The following is a 21788-nucleotide window of genomic DNA, read 5'->3' on the forward strand; positions in this document are numbered from 1 at the left end:
CAGGCAGGTCTGTGCCAGTGCTGTGCAAGTTTTTTTCACAGCATTTGGCTGAATCTAGCAAAGCTAATCCTTTTTGGCCTATTGCAGAGTGTGTTAGTCAGTGGAGTAGCCTATCTGTGTTGCAAGATATACCACCTGTGTATAGAATACCAATTTTTTTACTGCACCTAGTGAAGTAAAATCTTTTGGGCATAGCATCATTCTATTAGTCCATCTATACTGACCTCCATCAGGTTGCAAATTGAATATAATTTTTTTCTGCATCTAGCTCTGAAAAAATATTGGGCTTCTAGCTGTGTGTGGGACTTGTTGTATTAGTCCATCTATACTGACCTCCATCAGGTTGCAAACTGAATATATTTTTTTCTGCATCTACCTCTGAAAAAATATTGGGCTTCTAGCTGTGTGTGGGACTTGTTCTATTAATCCATCTATACAGACCTCCATCAGGTTGCAAACTGAATATATTTTTTTCTGCATCTACCTCTGAAAAAATATTGGGCTTCTAGCTGTGTGTGGGACTTGTTGTATTAGTCCATCTATACTGACCTCCATCAGGTTGCAAACTGAATATATTTTTTTCTGCATCTACCTCTGAAAAAATATTGGGCTTCTAGCTGTGTGTGGGACTTGTTCTATTAATCCATCTATACAGACCTCCATCAGGTTGCAAACTGAATATATTTTTTTCTGCATCTACCTCTGAAAAAATATTGGGCTTCTAGCTGTGTGTGGGACTTGTTGTATTAGTCCATCTATACTGACCTCCATCAGGTTGTAAACTGAATATATTTTTTTCTGCATCTACCTCTGAAAAAATATTGGGCTTCTAGCTGTGTGTGGGACTTGTTGTATTAGTCCATCTATACAGACCTCCATCAGGTTGCAAACTGAATATATTTTTTTCTGCATCTACCTCTGAAAAAATATTGGGCTTCTAGCTGTGTGTGGGACTTGTTGTATTAGTCCATCTATACTGACCTCCATCAGGTTGCAAACTGAATATATTTTTTTCTGCATCTACCTCTGAAAAAATATTGGGCTTCTAGCTGTGTGTGGGACTTGTTCTATTAATACATCTATACAGACCTCCATCAGGTTGCAAACTGAATATATTTTTTTCTGCATCTACCTCTGAAAAAATATTGGGCTTCTAGCTGTGTGTGGGACTTGTTGTATTAGTCCATCTATACTGACCTCCATCAGGTTGCAAACTGAATATATTTTTTTCTGCATCTACCTCTGAAAAAATATTGGGCTTCTAGCTGTGTGTGGGACTTGTTCTATTAATCCATCTATACAGACCTCCATCAGGTTGCAAACTGAATATATTTTTTTCTGCATCTACCTCTGAAAAAATATTGGGCTTCTAGCTGTGTGTGGGACTTGTTGTATTAGTCCATCTATACTGACCTCCATCAGGTTGCAAACTGAATATATTTTTTTCTGCATCTACCTCTGAAAAAATATTGGGCTTCTAGCTGTGTGTGGGACTTGTTCTATTAATCCATCTATACAGACCTCCATCAGGTTGCAAACTGAATATATTTTTTTCTGCATCTACCTCTGAAAAAATATTGGGCTTCTAGCTGTGTGTGGGACTTGTTGTATTAGTCCATCTATACTGACCTCCATCAGGTTGCAAACTGAATATATTTTTTTCTGCATCTACCTCTGAAAAAATATTGGGCTTCTAGCTGTGTGTGGGACTTGTTCTATTAATCCATCTATACAGACCTCCATCAGGTTGCAAACTGAATATATTTTTTTCTGCATCTACCTCTGAAAAAATATTTGGCCTTCTAGCAGTGTGTGGGACTTTCTCTATTAGTCCATATATACTGACCTCCATCAGGTTGCAAATTAAAAATAATTTTTATCTGCATCTAGCTCTGAAAAAATATTTGGCCTTCTAGCAGTGTGTGGGACTTTCTCTATTAGTCCATCTATACTGACCTCCATCAGGTTGCAAATTGAATATAATTTTTTTCTGCATCTAACCCAGCCAATAGTTTTGGCCTAATACCACAGTTTGGCCACTCAGCTCTGCTCGGTTCCCATCCATTGTTTTTTTGTGCAAACAACTCCAGAGTTGTTAATTAGTTAACCACCAAAATGAGTGGAAAAAGGCCTGCTGCTGGTGGAAAGGGGAATAGGCGTGTTGGGAAGGGGAAAAAAGGTTGTGTCCGTGGGGTAGGTGTTAAAGCAACAGTAACATCTGCAGAAGAAAGACCATCTTCCAGCCAAACTAAAATGTCTACTTCTTTTAGCGGACAATGTGATAAGATCCCTTTCTTACGGCCACACCAATCGCTACAAATTCCAGATGAGGCACAAAAACAGCAGGTGCTTCAACGGATATCAAGTGCTCCTTTAAGTGGGCTCTCCTCCACATCAACTTCAACATCACAAATACTCCAGTCCTCAAAGGTGTCACCCCAATCGCACTTGCTTCCTCACAGCTCCCAAATCTCCAGCTGCCCGTCTGAGTATGAGGTAGAACAGATGGTTGAGTCTGCAGAGCTGTTTACTCATACTATAGCCTGGGAATCAGAGGTCGACTCCAGCGCTTCTGTGAATCCAGACGAGGAAATGATCTGCACTGATGCCCAGAATCTTTATGAGTCGGATCCAGGACCAGACGCAGAAGGTTCTGACCATAATGTAGACCCTCATTCCCAAACTGTAACTCCTGTTGGTGGAGACAATGAGGAAGACGATGATAAGACTCAAATACCTGATTGGAGCGACAACTTTAGTTTTTTGTCAGTGCAGGAACAGGTTGGCTCTGAGGACGACGGGTGTGATAACGCACAGGGTGATGATGATGAGGTTGGAGATCCCACTTACTGTCAACCCACAGTCAGCCAAGAGATGAGGTCAGCAGAGGAGGTGGAGGAAGATGCTAGTGACGACGAGGTCAGGTTGCGCCTTCCTGGACAGAGACGTAGTACTAGAAGCACGTCAACAACTGCATCCTCCAACACAACTCTGCCTCTCACCACAAGTCGTGGTGGCTCTTCAGGTCGCATGGGTGCTAAGCCTTGCATAGCCTGGGCATTTTTTCAGATCGATAAAGATGACCCAACTCGTGTTATCTGTAACATTTGTCAGCAAAAGCTAAGTAGAGGCCAAAAAATACATAGTTTGAGTACTTCATGCATGAACCGGCACATGGACATGAAGCATAAGTTGCAGTGGGAAGCTCAGTGTGCTACAATGCGGCCTAGCCGGCCGGGCCAACCACCGTCAGCCATATCTTGTGCATCCGCGGCCTCTTCATCCTCTGTGACTGGGGGGACAGCAGTCACACCTGTTTTGGGGCGCAGACCTGCCACCTCTTTACCCGCAACAGCCAGCGTGATTGGCAGGTCATCATTTTCTTTGGAGGTGGTAACACCAGCTGGTGTTGAGCGCTGTCCGACATCGATAGCACCACCTTTGGATCAAGGCAACCTAACATGTCCGCCTGCATCTTCCTCACAGACCGGCAGTTTGCCGGGGACACCCTTATCAACCCCGTCTAAGCACAATAGCCAGCCCTCGGTCCCTCAAATGTGGACAAGTAAAAGACCATTTCCTCCTAGCCATGAGAAAGCTAAGAGGTTGAATTTCACCATCTGCAAGTTCTTGGCTACAGAAATGCTGCCTTTCCGCCTGGTGGACACAGAGGATTTTCGAGACCTTATGTCCGTCTCAGTGCCCCAGTACCAGATGCCCAGTCGGCACTACTTCTCAAAGAAAGGTGTGCCTGCGCTCCACCAGCATGTCGCACACAACATCACCGCTTCTTTGAGAAACTCTGTGTGTGACAGGGTGCATTTCACCACAGACACTTGGACGAGTAGGCATGGACAGGGGCGTTACATGTCGCTGACTGGGCACTGGGTAACTATGGTGACAGCAGGACAAGGGGCTGCTGTCCAAGTCTTGCCGTCCCCACGAGTTGTGCGTCAATCCTCTTTATGTCAAAGTTCCTCCACTGCTTCTGCCTCCTCAACCTCCTCTCGGTCTTCCACCTGCACCCAAAGCCTGTCTGGTCATGCCACAAGCTTTCTAACTGCGCAGAAGGGATCCTGCACACCTCCTTACTATGCTGGCAGTAGGGCTCAACGTCATCAGGCGGTTTTTACATTCAAATGTCTGGGAAATGTGAGTCACACAGCTGAGGAGTTGTGGTCAGCTCTGGAGAACCAATTTCATGAATGGTTGTCTCCACTGGACCTGAAACCAGGGAAGGCCGTGTGCAACAATGCTGCAAACCTGGGTGCGGCCCTTCGCCGGGGCAATGTCACACACGTGCCTTGTATGGCTCACGTGTTGAACCTGGTTGTCCAGCAATTTTTAGCCCACTATCCCAGACTAGATGGCCTTCTGCAGAGGGCACGGTCGCTGTGTGCTCACTTTCGCCATTCGCATCCCGCAGCTCAGCGTCTTACATCTCTACAGAAGTCGTTGGGCCTGCCACTTCACCGGCTAAAATGCGATGTGCCTACCCGGTGGAATTCAACTCTGCACATGTTGCAGCGACTGTGGCAGCACCGACAAGCCCTGGTGCAATACGTTCTGATGTATAGCCTGGGCCAACGAGATCCAGAGGTGGGGCAAATCACGCTGGAGGAGTGGTCTCAGATCAGGGACCTATGCACCCTTCTGCACAGTTTTGAAATGGCGACGAAGATGTTTAGTGCTGACGATGCCATTATCAGCATGACTATTCCGGTGATTTACATGCTGGAGCACATGTTAAACAGAATTCGGAGTCAGGTGGTGGCACAAGAGGAGGTGGAGGAAGTAGAGGAGGAGGAGTTGTATGCGGAAGGGCTAACATCTGCAAGGTCCAGACGGTCGGCAGCACCAAGGTGGCAGGCATGTGAGGGTGGGGGAGATGGTTTTACCAGGGCGCATGGTAGCAGCCAAACTAGTGAGGAAGGTGCAGGAGCCCAGGAAGAAGTGGAGGACGAACTGATGGAAGACTCATCAGATGAGGGAGACCTTGATCACATTTCTGTTGTGCGAGGTTGGGGGGAGAGGACAGAGGAAGGAAGCATGATTGTTACCTCGCCACCAACACAACAGGGACTTGGTGCTCCTGGATGCGCAACACACATGAGTGCCTTCTTGCTGCACTACCTGCAACATGACCCTCGAATTGTGAGAATTAGAAATAATCCTGACTACTGGGTTGCCACACTGTTAGATCCCCGGTACAAAAGTAAATTTGCAGAAATTATTCCTGCCATAGAAAGGGATGCACGCATGCAGGAGTATCAGCAGAGACTGTTGCAGAATCTTACATGTGCTTTTCCACAAAATACCAGTGGTGCACGTAGTGAATCTCACAGTTCCAACTTGCCAACCGTGGGACCGTCAAGTGTTCAGCACTCAAACCGTAACAGAACCACAGTATCTGCTGGTAACATCAATTTTGCGGAATCATTTCACCACTTTTTTAGCCCATCCTTTGCAAGGCCACAGGAGACAAGAAGTCTGACACATAGTCAACGCCTAGAGATGATGGTACAGGAGCATCTCCAAGTAAACATTGAAGCCACGACTGTGTCACTGGACCCTTGCTCTTTTTGGGCTTCCAATCTGGATAAATGGCCGGAGCTAGCCACTTACGCCTTGGAGATCTTGTCATGCCCCACAGCCAGCGTTCTGTCTGAACGTGTGTTCAGCGCTGCTGGTGGTGTGCTGACAGATAAGCGCACGCGGCTCTCCACTGATAATGTAGACAGACTCACGTTCATAAAGATGAACAAATCATGGATCCGAAACGACTTTTCTACCCCTGTGTCATCCTGGGGAGAGTAAAAGCTTGATGATTGGTTAAAATCACCCTACCAACCGTTTTAAGCTTTCAAATTACTAATCATGTTTATCTGTATCTTGGCTGGAAAATAATTTGGGCTTTGTAGCAGTGTGCAGCACTGATTCTATTAGGCCATCTATAATAAGCTCCACCAGATTTAAAATTACTAATCATGTTTATCTGTATCTTGACTGGAAAATAATTTGGGCTTTGTAGCAGTGTGCAGCACTGATCCTATTAGGCCATCTATACTAAAGCTTCACCAGATTTAAAATTAATAATAATTTTTAGCTGCATCTAGCCCGGAAAATAATTTTGGGGCTCCGAGATGCGCAAGACACATAAGTGCCTTCTTGCTGCACTACCTGCAGCATGACCCTCATATTGTCAGAATTTGAAGTAATCATGACTACTGGGTTGCCACACTCTTAGATCCCCCAAACTTTTCGATCAACCTTTTCATTTTAATAAAGACCAAAAAAATGGTCATTTTTGAAATTATAAGCATTAGCAGGTTGTTAGAAACTGAAATCAAACAGTTTTCAACTCAAAACTTTATTCTAGGTGATGTTACATTTTCACATAGGACCCCTTGTTCGAAAGGAGCTTCTGAACTCTCTCGTCCATTGAATTTGTCAGGTTTTGGATGGTTTCTGCTTCAATTGTTTTGCATGAGGACAGAATACCCTCCCAGAGCTGTTGCTTAGATGTGAACTGCCTCCCGCCATCATAGACACTCCTTTTAATGATGCTCCAAAGGTTCTGAATGGGGTAGAGGTCAGGGGAGCATGGGGGTCACACCATAAGTTTGTCCCCTTTTATGCCCATATCAGCCAGAGATGCAGATGTTTTATGTGCAGCATGAGATGGTGCATTATCATGCAGAAAAATGATCTTGCTGTGAAATACACGGTTCTTCTTCTTGAACCATGGCAGGAAGTGCTGTTTGAGAAAATCCACATACATTATGGAGTTCATCTTTAGCGCCTTCAGGGATCCTAAAGGGGCCGACAATCTCTCTCCCCATGATTCCAGCCCAAAACATTACTCCACCTCCTCATTGTTGGCGCTGTAGCCGTGTTTGCGTGGGGTGTCCATCAACCAGCCATCCTCCACTCCATCCATCTGGACCATCGAGCGCTGCACGGCACTCATCCGTGAACAAAACAGTTTTGAAATCAGTCTTCATGTAATGTTTGGCCCACTGGAGCCGTTTCTGCTTGTGTGAAGTGGATAGAGGAGGTCGACAGGATGGCGTATGCACAGCTGCAAACCTCTGAAGGACCCTGCATCTTGTTGTTCGGGGGACGTTGGAGGCACAAGCAGCTTCAAAAACTTGTCTGCTGCTATGACAAGGCTTTCTTGCCGCTGCTCTTTCAACCTGACGTAATTGCCTGTAGGAAAGAGTCCTCAATTTGCCCTTATCAGCACGCACACGTGTGTACTGTGAAACAGCTACATACTTCTTGATTGCCAAGACACTTCATTCTGATCATCGCACAATGTTGATTGTAGTCATGCCTTGACCTAAACACTCCACAATTTGTTGCTTCTCAGCAGCCGACACATCCTTTTTCTTTCCCATTTTGGCAGAAAATGTAGGCTGCTTAATAATGTGAGACAGCCTTCTTAAGTAGTCTTGCCTTTCATTGGACACACCTGCCAAACTAATTAGCACAGGTGTCTGCAATTGCTTACAGTGATATAAAGAGCCCTGACACACATCACCATCAATGAGTTTAACTGACAAACAAACAAATTCTTCCCTTATCACTCCTAAACACTTTTTGCATAATAATTTGGAACACAGTGTACATGTGCTTTTCCACAAAACACCAGTGGTTCACGTAGTGAATCTTACAGTTCTAACTTGCCAACCGTGGTCTGTATGGAGTTGTTCAATAAAGGGCCCAAAATTAAGATAACATAGATGGGAGAGGTCTCTATGAATAGGAATTCCTAAGTATTTGATACCCTGTGAGGGCCAGGCAAAGGGAAAGTTGGACTGGATGGAATCCTATATGGATTTGGGGAGGGAGACATCGAGGGCCTCAGACTTCGCTGCATTGATTTTAAAATTTGACCATGTAACAAACTGATCTATTTCAGCCATAACAGCATGGATGGATATATGTGATTGAGTGATATATACTAGGACATCATCAGCAAATAGAGAGCACTTGTACTCGGTGCCTCCCACCTCAATCCACCTAATATTGGGGTTATGGCGAATTGATGAGAGCAGGTGCTCCGTCACTAGGATGTATAAGAGGGGACAGAGAACATCCCTGCCTTGTCCCATTGGTGATTGTGAAAGGTGATGAAAATGTTCTGACGCGCCCCCTGGGCCTTGGGACACCCGGAGCCGGACCCTTTTTGGTGGATGCTGGTGGTTGTAGTCTCCGTGGCGGCAACCCGGTTCCGTGGCTCAGGGCGGTCAAACCAGTGGCGGAACTATTTATGTGGTTTTGATGTTTAAATGTCCAACTACGCCACCCGTGGATTGCGGTCAGAGTGAACCGCCGCTCCAGGGCAGACCGCTGAGGCTGGTGTTGTGGGTGCAGCAGAGCGTAGCATAACTCCCCACGGGAGGAGTATAGCCTCAGGGCAGTGTATGCGGAGGATGGAGGTGATGGTGCAGGGCAGCAGCAGTAATGACACGGAGTCAGTGATGCAGTCCAGGGCCTTTACTCACAGTTCTTATTATCCAGACCACGTCTGCAGGTAACGGCTGCCCACGTCGTACTGTGCTCACCAGGTGAGGGGCTCAGACAACTCCCAGATAACTTTGGAGTGCTTCACAGGACCCCCTTTGTGTGTCCTTTGTCTGGCCTTTCTTACCAACCCTTCTGTCCGGCTGCCTCAGGCCTCCTCTTGGTAAACTTGGCGCCAGTTTCCCTGACCCTATGTGGTGCCTTCCTAGCGGGTGTAGCGAGGGGCTGCGCCACATAAAATGTCACAGCCTCCTGTTTCTAGCTGAGGGTCGTTTCCTGCCTCCACTAGTTTCAGGGACCGGTCTCCCCCTTTGGCCTGACCCCTCCACGCAGGTGGATTCGGGCGTGCGGTGGCGACTCGCCCGTCCGCACCCCTGAGATCCCTTCGTTCCTCGTTCCTGGAGCCTTCTCCGCTCCTCTTCCTTCCTTCTCCCTCTTCCAGGCCTGGGCCTCTGTTACTAGGCCCGCCTCCGGAGCAGAGCTCATGCAGAGCCCCTGCTCCCTGCCACTTCTGCTCAGACTTCTCTGCACTGAACTAAGATGGTGCCCACCTTTTATACTCCCTTCTCAATGCACCCAGGAACTGCTTCCTCCCTGCTCCTGCACTACAGGGTTCCCCTTCCTCAGTGTTCCCTCCCCCCACTCCAGCCAGGGACAGGGACTGTCGTGCCCATCTCAGGGGCATATTGGTCGCCCTGCCCCACGGCAATGTGGTGTAATGCATGCAGGTGTCGGGTCCTGATCCACACTACATCCTTACCTGAGAGTGAGATATCACACCTCTGGGTGAGGTGCAATACCTCTGTAGCAACCGAGCCCTCAGGGTGCTACAGTTCCATTTATCTTCAGCCTAGGTGACGTATTGCGATACAGGGCCGTGATTTTGGCTATAAAAGGGTCCCCTAGACCCCTACCCCAAGCTTTTTAAGAGAATCATATATGGCGTGCCAGGAGACTCTATGGAATGCTTTCTCAGCATCCAACGAGAGTATCTAATTACAAATTTTTAACTGCATCTAGCCCAGGAAATACTTTGTGCCTAGTAGCAGGGTCTGCTAGTCAGCGGATTATCCCGGCTGTTAAGCAAGCTACACCACCTGTAGTTTGGACACTTCATTTTTTCAAAGGAAATGCTTCGGGACCACGGGATACTCAGTGAAGAGCATCAGGAGGCACCCCAAGGCATAGGGGCTCGGACTGGCAGTAGGATGCCTTGCGGTGGACAGCTGAGCTCGATCCTTATAAAAGCTTTTTAACTGCAGCAGCTTTAGTGGACGCTACTGGAGCTGGAATTACGCGGCTGCTGGCATGAGACTTGCCCTCCAATAGATCCTTGTAAATGGATTTAAAGTGTATTTATTCAAATTAGAGAGACAATTTAAATTAAAAAGCTTAGAGCTGGCTCCACCACAGGGGGGCTCGCTCGACCCACCAGCGGACAGGCACCAGTATTGGGAGAGGGGGGCTGGCCGTCAGGGTTCACCGCGGCTCTGGCACAAACCCGGCGACACGGAGGTGGCACGGGCAGGAGCGGACTGAACGTGTCGGCTTCTCACTTTTTGGATTTTAGAAGGGCATGACATGCCTATATCTGTGTCTCCCCCTCCTTTTACTCCTCCACCTCTTTTCTTTTCGCATGACTATATGTACTTGTCACTTTTCCATGTGTTAGTTGTGTCTTCTGAGCAGTTTGTCAGCTTTTGGACACCTTTGAAGGTGTTTTCTATGTGTTTCTATGTGTTTTTGTTTGCCTGCCATTGGTTTTAACGGTGTTCGAAGGTGTTCGACGAACAGTTCGACGAACAGTTCGGCGAACACACGGGTGTTCGACGTACCGAACCGAACTCGAACACTACGGGGGTGGCTCAACACTAATTATAACACATCTCGTGCCATCCCGGATTGGTGACCCAACACACATTACAAAGCCAACCATCTGGGTTATATGGTGGTGGCTGGCCACCAGTGGGAAGTGCAGGGTATTTAATCTCCTATAAATTGCTCAGTTTCCGGATTCAGGGGCTGGGGTACGGCTGCATTTGTGGGGGTAGGGGATGCTTCTTTAGGGGCTTCAGATTCAGTTTGTGGACACATAAGTTGGGAAGGGGAATCTACTTCCTCCTTTACCTTTTCCCGATCAGCTTCATTTTGTAGCACAAAACAGCCAGTCTTTGTAACAGTGCTAGATAATTTTCCTTTCTTGACATAAAGATAATTGAAATAACCAGGCTTCATCTCCTCCTCTATTTCAACATATCCATCACCACAAATCTCATGTGCAACTTTCCTAAACTTTTCAGCATCTTCCAACAATCCACAGTCAACTAGTCTTCCCCTTTTCTGCCGGATTCCTTCGTCCCACAATGTAGGCTGAAGTCTACCTTCCACGGGAAAGTTTAACAACTTAAACACTTTTGGTGCATTCTTAAATGATCTTTTCCCCTCTCGACCGACCATGATAGTCATCACATCCTCTCCCTCCTGAGGGGGAGACACTTTCTTTCTGCTCCACGGAAACATTGATTAATCACTGCACTGCTGCCTTTCGACTGACAAAGATCCTTGATTTGTGCACTGTATGAGTCCGGCCGGCCTCAACTGTTCCACTGACTCCCCTCTCCCTTCAGGTAAGTCACGTACGGTACTAGGTGAAAGGAGGAGAGCTCGCGTCTGCAGCCCTCCGGACACTCGATATACTTATATCTGTGTGCGTGTCCTTCCCAATCTTCGATCACCTGCCGCGACTTATACTAATAGTGTTCAGTCTCCTAAGAATCTTTGTCAGAAGTTAAGGAAGATTCATACAATATTCACTTCTCAATCCAAAGTGGTACTGCTTTAAAAGTTATCAATATCAGACCCCTAATGGGACTACACCCCTATAGTCTCACCTTTGACTATATCCAACCAAAACATCCGGAGATACTTCAAACAACCACGCACCACGTGGAAACCACGCCAAACGGTCAGTATCACTAGTAAAGAACTCGTGCACTTACCGTGGCTTTTGTGGGGGATGATCAGTCCCAATTCCAGTGGGGGAGGCCGAAAGCAAGTCTCTCTTTATGAACATCCAGAGGTAGTGGGGTTTCCCTGGTTAGGGATCCGAGTCACGGCACCAAACTGTTGAGGGAGGGCAGCAATGACCCTTCACGGTTGACCAAGTGAGTGTCAAATTATTATGTTACAAGGTTGATGTAAAGGACATATCGATACTCATGCTATAGTTACTTCATTTTGTGCTTGCTTCTAAAATCATGTTATTATTACACCTTGCATAGCATACATTCTTTCATTCTTTTCTCCTGCTTCACATGCAATTTTCTCACAAGAACCTTTTCTCTCAAGAACATTCTAAGAAAACCCTGCTTCTGTTATCTAACTAGTCTGAGCCGGGATGTATAACCTTGTAACTTTCCATCATGTGCCGAACTAACGATAATATGACCATATGTGTGTTTCCGTAATAATCATACTAACATTGGTTTAAGCCTGTAGTATGGCTGTAGGTGATTGGCTATTGATATACTCAAAACAATATATAATGCTAAGTAAAATAAACTGGATTAGAGATTCTCCGAACAGGAAACAAATACACAAGCCGGGAACTGAGCACAGAGGACTGAACCAGAGGAGAACAAGGCTGTATCTGGCAGCTTCTGGCAATATGCTTCCAGCTTTAGTAGGGTGCGGTGCTTTCCAGTTGGCTGAAGCAGGGAGCAGATTACTCCAGCTGGACAGCACACACACTCATACTGCCAGACTGGATAGTACTAATGGTCCCAGGCACCATAATCTTGGTGGCTGGACAGAGCCTGCGCCGTCCAGAGCTTCTGGTTCTGATGTCTCCTCCATCACCAGCGCCGCCTGCAGGATGAATAAGGCGGCTTCTGGTGAGAGAAGCAGACGTCGCAGGAGCAGATCCCAGAGGAGATGGGACCCACCATTTGCAGAAGCCCTAATGTGACGAAATTGCAGAAAACCAGAGCAGTAGAAATCCTCATAAAGGGACACCATTTTGGAAATTATAACCCTCAGTGAAATAATCTATAGGAGTAGTGACTATTTTGACTCCACAGGCACTTTCCGGAAATTAGCACGCAGTGGATGTTGGAGAGTGAAAATTACAAATATATAATTTCATTACCCAACACATAGTGCCCAGATTGTGCTCCAGGAGACACACGCCATCAATTAAGTGGGTTCTTCTCACTATAGTAATGTCAAATACATGGATGCTAAATGTGTTTTGGGCACACTGCAAGGCTTTGAAGTGAGGGTGAGATTTGACTTTGGGAGAGCGGATATTGCTGGATTGGTTTATGGAAGTCATGTTGCTTTTCAAAAGCCTTTGAGCCACTAATAATGTGGAAACCTTTGGTTTTCCATTGACAGATGATGGACCTGAGTGGGGACTTGTTTTTTGTGAGAGGAGTAGAAGTTATTATTTATATTATTTTTGCCTACATAAGATTGCTTGGTGGCTTTTTAATCCATATTTGGGAGGCAGAATTAACAAACAGGTGAACACTACGATCCACCGGTTCATCCTATGAGGTTTTCTATTAGACTGTGAACTGTTATTGTCTTGGTGAATAATGACGACTAACATAGGGTAAAATTCAAAAAAAATCACAGAAAAAGATACAGCCTTACTAACACCAAATCATATAACAAATGCACTGGCAGGATGCCGCAGACCCCCATGATAAAGGTGGGGGCTGCGCAGGTGCAAAATACTGATGGAGCAACCACTCACAATCATACCAATTCATGGAGGGTGTGGTTGCCTAGTATTAAAGATGCACACAGATGAAGCTTGCATAGGACGCCAGTCACACAGGTAGGTTTGATGCACAGTGCTTGGCTTAGGATAGTGATGATGCACATACTATTACATCAGGAAGGCTGCCCAGCACTATATAAGTGCACCCCACATGGACAGACAACCCAGTACACCCAACCAACACTAAAATGCTAATGCATTTGTTATCTGATTTGGTGTTGGTAAGGCTGATTTTTTCTGTGATATGTTTTCTTGGTAAATAATGATACTTTTACATAAAGTACATTTTTACGGAGAGTTTAAGTAGAAACATTCAACAATATAAATTTTAAGGATATGTTATTCATAAATAATAATTGGTTTTATTCTTTAGCAGATGTCTGTACCAGGAGATCAGAGGGACAGCTGACATCTTCAATTTTTAAATCAGATGATCTTGAGATCACACAAGATACAATTGAAGTGAATGCCATTACTCCAGATATACCATCATCCCTTCACAGCAAAGATCTGTCATCTGATCATTTGAAACAGGTCCTGTCTTCTGATTCATTGCCGACTACTAAGGAAAATCAAAGTCACAAAATAAGCATTAAAAAACAAACTGCTCCTAAAGCAAAGAAGCCATTTTCATGTTCAGAATATGGAAATAGTTTTTCCCTCGAAAAGTCTTTTCTTAAACATCAAAGCATTCACACAGCAGAAAATAGATTTTTTTGTTTCAAGTGTGGGAAAGTTTTTAACCAGAAATCAAATCTTGTTAGACATCAGAGAACCCACACAGGGGAGAAGCCTTTTTCCTGTTCAGAATGTGGGAAATTTTTTACAGAGAAATCAAGTTTAATCAGACATCAGATAACTCACACAGGGGAGAAGCCTTATTCATGTTCAGAATGTGGGAAATGTTTTACATTGAAATCAAATTTTATCAGACATCAGAAAAGTCACACAGGGGAGAAGCCTTTTTCCTGCTCAGAATGTGGAAAATGTTTTACAGCGAAATCAAGTTTTATCAGACATCAGAGAACTCACACAGGGGAGAAGCCTTTTTCCTGTTCAGAATGTTGAAAATGTTTTAGCTGCAAATCACATTTGGTTAAGCACCAGAGAATTCACACAGGGGAGAAGCCTTTTTCCTGTTCAGAATGTGGACAGTGTTTTAGCTGCAAATCAGATTTGGTTAAGCACCAGAGAATTCACACAGGGGAGAAGCCTTTTTCTTGTTCAGAATGTGGAAAATATTTTAGCTGGAAATCAGGTTTTGTTACGCACAAGAGAATTCACAGAGGGGAGAAGCCTTTTTCATGTTCAGAATGTGGAAAATGTTTTAGCCATAAATCAGGTTTGGTTAAGCACCAGAGAACTCACACAGGGGAAAAGCCTTTTTGCTGTTCAGAATGTGGGAAATGTTTTAGCCAGAAATCAGATTTGGTTAAGCACAAGAGAATTCACACAGGGGAGAAGCCTTTTTCCTGTTCAGAATGTGGGAAATGTTTTATCCAGAAATCAGATTTGGTTAAGCACAAGAGAATTCACACAGGGGAGAAACCTTTTTCCTGTTCAGAATGTGGGAAATGTTTTGTGAAGAAATCATCACTTCTTAGTCACCAGAGAACTCACACAGACGAGAAGCCATTTTCATGTTCTTAATGCGGGAAATGTTTTACACGGAAATCAATCCTTAACAAACTTCAGAGAAGTCACACAGGGGAGAAGCCTTTTTCATTTTTAACTGAAAATTATATCTTCATAAAGGGGTTGTCCACTACTAGGACAACTCCTTCTCATTCCTCATGTTTGGCCTTTTTAAAATAAAAACACTCATACGCACTTCCTGTTCTGGCGTCGTTCCTTTGGTGTCACAACTCGCGTTTCCGTAAGGATGTTACATCACACAATCCTGCTCCCAATCAACGCCACCTTCAGACATATTGTACATCAACAGGAAGGACATGGCCTGGACACAGCACCAAGAGAACGCACACACTGAAAGCACTCTCTTCAGACAGTGTTCCTGGGGGAATTCTAAGCAATTTACAGCCTCAAACATGACTTTCTATATGGGAAAGAAAGAAGAGATCAGAGGTTAATCTGAGGTCCTCCACCTCTGTCAGCATGTCTGGTATGCAGCGTTTCTTATGGAAGGTCTTATCTTCTTTCTCCGGAGATATTACTGCCTCACCTCAGTGTGGAAAAAGAAGCAGTCTTAACCCTCATGATGCCAGACAGCTCCAGCCTGTCAGTCCTGCACCAACTTCTCTCTTAATGTAGACCTCACAAGAAAACAGCTCCACAAATCTCCCTGTACTCTCACCAAAGCCCACATACTGAGCAGCGCATGCTTCACAGGGACATTTACCCCCCAGCCACAGGTTATTCTGATATGGGGAACAACATAACTTATTTGTATATCAGATTACGTCTATCCCTACTAAAGAAGATATGGAGCAATATATTCAGAGGCTGGAGGCCACATACAATACTGAAATACGTCCCCTCACTTCTATCCTGTTACAGCTTACTGACAAGGTACAGAGATTAGAGGATAATGTCGTCCACGTTAGAGGCCATCATAATGCTCAGAAACTAACACTGGATCTTCACAGCCAGTAAATAAACCATCTGTTTAATATGGTTAATGATCAAGAAAATCGCAATAATATCTGGATAAGGGGTATACCTGAAAGCATCAATGCACAAGTGATTATGCCAACACTGCGATCATTATTCATAATATCCTTGGTGATTCTATTGATAAGGAGGTGGAGATTTAAAAGGCGCACCGTACAATAGGCAATCATGGCCCAGATCCTGAGCGTCCATGGGACATTATCTGTCGCATACTTTTTTCAATGTAAAAGAGGCCATTGTGAGGAAAGCAGAGGAGTTGGGTCCTGGTGATTTCAATGGAAAATGCATATAATTGCTCACATATCTATCCTGAATGACACTTGTTAAAAGAAGGGTATTGAAACCACTACTTGATGCCATCTGGGAAAATGGCCTGATGTACTCCTGGGGGTACCCATTCCAGCTGTATATTTTCAAAGATCCAATCAACATGAGACCTATTTGTGATGCCCTGGACATTCCATATATCTGACTGGCCACCGGCTCCACCATTGCCACAGAGAGTTCCAGCACGTCACAGAAGGTGTTCAATGGATCAGGAACTTGATGGTGATGCAGCCAGATGGGAAAGGAACCTGCCAATCGTATGAGCTCCTGAAATTAATCTGGTCTTCCCTGATGAGAGACAGTTTGCAGATGCTTACTTATTTCTTTAAGCATATAATTAGATATATCTAAATAGAGCATTAGGAGCCACTCTTCCACTATATAGAATGTCTAAATTCGTATAAGATCTTAGACCGGCATATAAGTTGAGTTCACATGATACTACTGTAATATCAGGCTGTATTACTTTACTTGCTTTGTATTCCATGGTTCCACCTAATAGGAATCCTAGAACTGAAAGTTTGACTTACGCCTGTAAAGACAACCCCCAGTTAGGGACTTGCATTGGGATCTGCTTGTTTCGCAATTTTCTACTGTTTTGATATATTCATAATCTATACTTCTTAGACACTGAGAGGTAGACGTTACTATCTACCGTCTATACTTCATCTTTTCTCTTAATCTTTCTCTCTTCCATTCCCCCTTTTTTTCATATAATATGGCACAACTCAAAACTTGTTCATTAAATGTCAGAGGACTTAATGTTCCAGAGAAAGGAGCTCAAGTGTTTTATTGTAGGCATAAACAGCACGTACATTTTCTCTTTCTTCAGGAGTCACACTTTAGAGGCGATCTTATACTGTACCTCAGTTTACTAATAGATATTATTCATCTTGGCGTCCCAGAAAAATGCAGTTTTGAAGTCTAAGGTGCTGAGTATAGGCCGCCACAGATCACTGCTGCATACTATTGTAGAAACACTGTCTGACACGGAGAGGAGGTATGCGTTTGTTAAGATCTCCGTCTACTCCAAAATTTTGACTTTGGAAAACTTCTATCTCCCTAATTGTGACCAAATTAAGTCATGCCGTCATTACTTAAACAAACTAAAATATTTTGTGGAGGACCTTATCATCATTGGAGGTGACTTTAATTTTTTCTTGGATCCTTCTTTAGATGCGTCCCTGGGCTGGAGTCACCAATCTAAAACACAAACAAAAGCTTTGCTAATTGTGCTTTGGTCTCAAACAGTCGATGTATGGAGGATACTACATCCAGACATAAAGGATTATACCTATTATTCTCCTTTACACAATATGCATAACCATATAGTCCTTTTCTTAATTAGCCGTCACTTGCCTACATGGCAACCTACATCTCTAAAATGTCGTACACTAAAGTTAATATATAAGGCGTGGGATAGGGGTAAAAATATTCTGGGAATTGGAAAGTACACAAGCTATACTCCTTTATGGCACAGCTATAACTTACCAGAGCTACAGAAAAAAAAATGTTAGTGAGTGAGAGGATAGGGGTATATGTTTGGTGTCACAACTCTTGAGGGATGGATTATTCAAGATGTTTGAACAAATAAAGGCAGATTTTAACCTCCCGCATAGGGTGTTTTGTCAATATCTGCAAATACATATTGCATATACTACACAACTAGAATAAACATAAATTGACATCACCCAATAGATACCATTACTACATCGATGGATACAAAAGGTCTAATATCCCTTATTTATAGGCAGTTACTGGCCCTACATTTGGATAAATATTCTTTGATAGTTAAGACATGGGAGGGGGATGTGGGTCCCTTATCTGAGTAGCAATGGGGGAAATACTGGATTTGACACCGAAAGTTTCATTGTCAGAGTTACAAAGATTGTCCCGAATTCTTCTCATTCATAGGGTATATAGATCCCCAAGTATTTTATTTAAAATTGAAATACAAATGGATGACACATCTCCTATATGTGGTCAAAAGGACGCCCACCTGATGCATATGACATGGAAATGTGTAAATATTGGCGACTACTGGAAGGGGGTGATCACTCTTGTACTATCTGTATTTGGCATACAACTTCAGTTGGAACCTAAAATCCGAATCCTAGGAATTCTGGCAGAGGACGTAGACCCAGACTCCATATGGCAATAGCTAGCTCAAGAATATTATTCCAAGCCAGAAAGTTGTTGGCCCTACATTGGATAGACAATTCTCCCCCAACGATAACAGAACTAAAATCCAGGATAAATGACACTCTATGGTTGGAAAGTGGATCTTATATAAAAAGGAACGCTCTCAAGAAATTCATACACATATAGGAGCAATGGTTAATTACCCCAGGTATTGCTTCAGAAAACCCTCTCAGAAATACTATACTGGATCGTTTGTCCATTTCCTTACAGTAAACCAGGAATTTATATCCTTATACCCAAGATGTCAGCAAATAATAATTGTCTCAGTCCACACAATTGCCCCTTCTTAGATATATCCTTTTTCTTTAGATGTCCCAATAGGGAAAAGAATAAGTAGTCAGGAAGTATTCTGATATTTATGTACAAATGTAAAATTACTATTCCAAAACATTGCACTATAGAGCGATATTGGGATTTATATCATTGTAAACCGGTTGTTGTATTGTTTACTGTTTTTTCTTTCTTTTTATTGTTGTTCTCACAATGTTTGTATAAAAAAAATATATATTGGTAATTCTTTTAGTTTTTTTTCCATAAAATCGATCTGATTGAAAAACGAAAGGAGGGAAGGTCTTTACTAGATCAAACGTACACAAAATGCAAAGATCACATGTGAAGGTACTCGTACGAATTTGCAGATAAATGTGGTTGCTCATTGGCAAGGAGGTTACATCCACACGTGTAAAGGACATACGTATCCAAAATAAAAGGGGCACCCGGGCCAGAAACTCATAACCCCATTGACATAGCGGAAGCATTTAGTTGCTGTTTTATAGTTCACTATATAATATTCATGGACAATACCACGACATGCCTCCTAATATTCTTGAAACAAAAATTGACAAATATATTATGGACACTGCCATTCCTTCCTTACAGACCCCTGAGCAGGAGATACTAGACAAAGCTTTCACTGAACAAGAGATAGGACAGGCCAATAAATCATTCCCTATCGGGAAGAGCCCTGGGCCAGATGGATTCAATAATAGATTTTATAACATGTTTGCACCTCTGTTATTACCATTTTTAGCCAAAGTGTTCAATAATATCTCAGAAGACTCCCCCTTTTGCCCCCAATCACTTAAGGCTCATATAATGGTTTCATCAAAGCCTGGAAAAGAACCAAATACCTGCCCTAATATTCATCCAATATCATTAAATAATGTAGACGTCAAAATATTCTCTAAAGTCATTACAACACGGCTCTCCCACTATCTACCCTCAATTGTCAGCAGCGCTCAGGTTGGCTTCATTAAGGGTAGAGAAGCTTGTGATAATAAAAATAAAACATTGTTGTTAACCACTTTACAGCCTGTGGCGTATTAGTACGCACCAGGCTGTCACCCCCTGTTCAGCGCGGGCTCCGGCGCTGAGCCTGCACTGAACCGAGCACATGTCAGCTGATTATTACAGCTGACTTGTGCCCGCAACAGCCGCGGGTGGAATCGCGATCCAGCTACGGCTTTTAACATGCTAATTGCTGCTGTCAATCTCTGACAGCGGCATTTAACATCGCCGCGCCGGAAGCGTGTCACTTACCCCGCCCATCGGTGACCCCGTCACGTGGTCGTGGGTCACTGATGGGTGGGCATGACAACCCTGGGTCTGCAGCAGACCCCAGTGGTTGTCATGTGCTGATCGCTATGAGCGCCACCTACTGGTCGACGCTCATAGCACAGGAGCATTTCTGCTACATAGAGGTGATCTGCTCATCACCTCTATGTAGCAGAGATGATCAGACAGTTGCTGCTTCTATAGAAGGAAGCAAAAAGTGAAAAAAAAATGTTTTTAAAAATATTAAAAAAATATAAAAGTTGAAATCACCCCCCTTTTGCCCCATTCAAAATAAAATATTAAAAAACAACAACCCACATACACATATTTGGTATCACCGCTTTCAGAATCGCCCGATCTATCAATATAAAAAAATAATTAATCCGATCGGTAAACGGCATAACGAGAAAAAAAATTCTAAACGCCAGAATTATGTTTTTTGGTCGCCGCAACATTGCAATAAAATACAATAACGGGCGATCAAAATATCGGATCTACCCCAAAATGGTATCAATAAAAATTTCAGCTCAGCACGCAAAAAATAAGCCCTCACCTGGCCCCAGATCCTGAAAAATGGAGACGCTATGGGTCTTGGAAAATGGCGCCATATTTTTTTTAGCAAACTTTTGAATTTTTTCCACCACTTAAATAAAAAAGAACCTATACATGTTTGGTATCTACAAACTTGTAATGACCTGGAGAATAATAATGGCAGGTCAGTTTTAGCATTCAGTGAACGTGGTAAAAAAAATTAAAAAAAACATCTGAGGTATTGCACTTTTTTTGCAATTTCACCGCACTTGGAATTTTTTTCCTGCTTTCCCGTACACGACATGGTAAAACCAGTGATGTCGTTCAAAAGTACAACTCGTCCCACAAAAAATAAGCCCTCACATGGCCATATTGACCAAAAAATAAAAACGCTATGGCTCTGGGAACAAGGGGAGCAAAAAACAAAAAGGCAAAAGCGGAAAAACCCAGGGTTGCAAAGGGGTTAATTTGACATGCAAAAAAACGGGCTCCCAATGTTCCTTGTTTCTGTCTACACTAAAAAAGCGTTCGACACAGTGCATTGGACTTTCTTAAAGAGCACCTTACCACAAATTAGGATGGACTCTTTCTTGTTATCTAAAATTCTCTCCCTCTACACTGACCCTAAAGCGATAGGGTAAACGGCCTTCTATCTGACACATTTTCTATTAAAAAGGGGACGAGACAAGGGTGTCCCTTATCACCTCTCCTATACACATTGGTGAAGGAACATTTAGCGGTAGCATTACACACAAATCCAGATATTAGTGGAGTTACTATAGACTCACATCACTATAATCTAGCTCTATACGCAGACGACTTGTTGCTCTATGTTTCAAACCCAATGATCTCATTTCTGTCTATAATAAAGGAATTTGAATAACTCGGCCATGGAAGCAATTTTAAAGTCAACTACTCAACAGAAGCCATGAACATAACTTTTAACCCTGAACTGACACAATAACTAATTTCTAACTTTCCTCAGACCTTTTTCTCCCGTCTCAACAATTCTAACAGCAAGTTTGTATGGGAAACATCGAGGCCTAGGATACGTGTTAAAATATTGTAAAGAAACAGGAGGGAGGGTTAGGGAGCTGCAACGCTGAATCTAAACAGGGTGAAGATAGTCCACTGTACGGTGCCGGTCCCGCTGGTGAGCACAGACATATGAAGAAAACGAAAAGGAGAAAATCAGCACTCCAACAGGCAAAATATGAAAAAAATGTAT

General features: G+C 43.7%; 1 pseudogene; it reads left to right on the forward strand.

The window, feature by feature from the left end:
* Nucleotides 1-21788, forward strand: part of LOC141270591 (uncharacterized) — a 169088-nt pseudogene that overhangs the window by 106230 nt on the left and 41070 nt on the right.

The sequence above is a fragment of the Phyllobates terribilis genome, unplaced genomic scaffold (genome assembly GCF_046119375.1).
Source record: "Phyllobates terribilis strain yellow unplaced genomic scaffold, ASM4611937v1 Scaffold_5__5_contigs__length_657084704, whole genome shotgun sequence".
NCBI classification, from domain to species: Eukaryota; Metazoa; Chordata; class Amphibia; order Anura; family Dendrobatidae; genus Phyllobates; species Phyllobates terribilis.